Here is a 3023-nt window from a genome sequence, read left to right on the forward strand (position 1 = left end):
TCTAGCTCCCACCACTGATGATGCCCAGGCAAAAGCTGTCCTCTGGACTGCTTTATTCCAAACTCGTGGCAGGTATTATTTTAAAAGCTATAAAAGAGTCACCACCAGCCATTATTAAAAATGCTATAAATATGGAATGCATATCCATGCTGCCTTTCAGCACACATTTTATGGCCACCAAACCTTTGCTTTATGGCTGGGGCAATAATTATTTTATTAAATGTAACACCATTGGTCTTTATCCAGTTGTGATGCACAGGCATATGCAAATGATTTGCATTAGCATTTTTATGAGTGAGATTTCGATGGCAAGCTTATTAATAAATCCCTGGGTGGTGTTCAGGCTGATAACATGAATTCTCTGTACCCTTTTATTTGGGCAGCTAATGAATTATTATTATTATTATTCTCCCCCCCCCCCCCCCCAGTTGTCAGTTCTGAATTGATGAGAGATGAGAACAAACAGGACGTGGCTGCAGAATGCCTAAAGCCCTACTTTGTTGTTAAATTGCTGGTATAGAGCTGTTTTGGGCTGGGTGGTGGGCAGTGAGTGAAGATCACTTTGTCAGATGCCATACATGAAATAAGATCTTAATGTGTCCTGCAGCACAAGCACTTGGGAAGGGGTTAAGGTGGAGCAAAGCCCGCGAGGATACTTTGTTCTATGGTGGAGTCACCAACCCTGGAGGTATTTAGGAAGAGGCTGGATGGGGTGTTTGGTGCCATGGTTTAGTTGATTAGATGGTGCTGGGTGATAGGTTGGACTTGGTGATAGAATAGAATAGAATAGAATAGAATAGAATAGAATAGAATAGAATAGAATAGAATAGAATAGAATAGAATAGAATAGAATAGAATAGACCAGGTTGGAAGAGACCTTCAAGATCATCAAGTCCAACCTATCATCCAACACCACCTAATCAACTAACCCATGTAACCAAGCACCCTGTCAAGTCTCCTCCTGAACACCTCCAGTGATGGCGACTCCACCACCTCCCCGGGCAGTCCATTCCAATGGGCAATCACTCTCTCTGTGTAAAACTTACTCCTGACCTCCAGCCTGAAATTCCCCTGGCACAGCCTGAGACTGTGTCCTCTTGTTCTGGTGCTGGCTGCCTGGGAGAAAAGACCAACCTCTGCCTGTTTACAACCCCCTTTCAGGTAGTTGTAGAGAGTAATGAGGTCACCCCTGAGTCTCCTCCTCTCCAGGCTAAGCAGCCCCAGCTCCCTCAGCCTCTCCTCATAGGGCTTGTGTTCCAAGCCCCTCACTAACTTTGTTGCTCTTCTCTGGACTCGTTCCAGCAAGTCAACCTCCTTCCTAAACTGAGGGGCCCAGAACTGGACACAGTACTCGAGGTGTGGCCTAACCAGTGCAGTGTACAGGGGCAGAATGACCTCCCTGCTCCTGCTGGCCACACTGTTCTTAATGCAGGCCAGGATGCCATTGGCCCTCCTGGCCACCTGGGCACACTGCAGGCTCATGTTCATCTTACCATCAACCAGCACCCCCAGGTCCCTCTCTGCCTGGCTGCTCTCTAGCCACTCTGACCCCAGCCTGTAGCACTGCATGGGGTTGTTGTGGCCAATGTGCAGAACCTGGCACTTGGATGTGTTAAATCTCATGCCGTTGGACTCTGTCCTAAGGTCTCTTCCAACCTACCCCCTGCCATGAGTAGGGATACCTCCCACTAGACCAGGGTGCTCAAAGCTTCATCCAGCCTGGTCTTGAACAGTTCCAGGGATGAAGCATGCACAACTTCTCTGGGCAGCCCACATTTCAGTGCCTTACTGCCCCGAGAGTAAAGAGCTTCTTCCTCATGTCCAGCCTAAATCTGCCTTGCTCTAGTTTAGAACTGTCCGCACTGGGGAGACAGTGTTGTGCACATGTCCCTGTGCCAGGCTGGAGGCTCTGCTTGTCCCACGCAGCCGACAAATGCATCACGCAGGGCCCTATGACCTCCTGTGGAGAAGTGACACCAAACATATAGGAGGGTTGGACTATTATGAGCAGGAGCGCGGGGCGTGGCGGCCGGTTAGCTCAGTTGGTTAGAGCGTGGTGCTAATAACGCCAAGGTCGCGGGTTCGATCCCCGTACGGGCCAGACCTTTTTATGTGTCCCCAGCCAAGGAAGCGTTAGGCCACGCTGAAGGATCCCGGATCTTTTAGGCTGGAAAGGCCAGGACCACGGCCCGGGAGCCTGCAGCAGGGAAGAGTAGTTTGTTTTACTGCTTTGGGAGGTGAGAAAAGTGGTTTGTGGACTTCAGTCTGCTTCTGGGGTCTTAGAGATGAGCTGCTGAGCAGAAAGTGAGGCTCTGCTAGGGAAGGACAGGGATGACAAGTTAGGAGGCATCAGGGAATGTTCTTTACATCAATTTCTGTCAAGCTTTCTGACCCTGCTGCCTACAGCAGCCTCGTGAGAAACACTGGCTGATAGCAGAGGGTCCTGGACAGGTGCTTGGATGGATGTGATGAGGTCAGTCATATAGTGCTGGGTCCTGCAGCTGGGTCACAACCACCCCATGAATGGTCCAGGCTTGGGGCAGAGTGGCAGGAAAAGCTGCCTGGCAGAAAAGGCTCTGTGTGTGCTGGTTGACAGCTGCTTGAACATGAGCCAGCTTGACATGAGTCCAGGTGACCAAGAAGGCCAACAGTGTTCTGGCATGTATCCTGTGGCCTGCCTGGTCTAGATTGTCCTGCTGTACTCAGCACTGATGAGTCTGCATCTTGAGTACTGGGTTCCACAGCACAAGGGACATCGAGGTGGAGGCTGTCCACAGAAGGGCAAAGAAGCTGAGTCTGATGTTGGCATAAAGAAGCTTGCAGTGGTAAGAGCATGTTTGGAGTATAGAGATGGGATCAGCTTCTTAGCTTAAAGTGTGCAGATTATTTTGAAAGGCTTGAAGGGGATGTTGCTAATGCATGGTGGTAGAGGAATATGGTCCAATCTATAGGCTGAATAGAATAAGAAAGAATAGAACAGAGCAGAACAGAACAGAACAGAACAGAATAGAATAGAATAGAAT

At 49.4% G+C, this 3023-nt stretch overlaps 1 non-coding gene across 1 annotated transcript; it reads left to right on the forward strand.

The window, feature by feature from the left end:
• Nucleotides 1-2027: 2027 nt before the first annotated feature.
• Nucleotides 2028-2101, forward strand: TRNAI-AAU (transfer RNA isoleucine (anticodon AAU)). Its single transcript has one exon. It is a non-coding gene; the product is annotated as a tRNA-Ile (tRNA).
• Nucleotides 2102-3023: the final 922 nt, after the last annotated feature.

Source organism: Melanerpes formicivorus, unplaced genomic scaffold (assembly GCF_026170545.1).
Source record: "Melanerpes formicivorus ecotype bairdi unplaced genomic scaffold, bMelFor1.0.p_v2 SCAF_51, whole genome shotgun sequence".
Classification (NCBI taxonomy): Eukaryota; Metazoa; Chordata; class Aves; order Piciformes; family Picidae; genus Melanerpes; species Melanerpes formicivorus.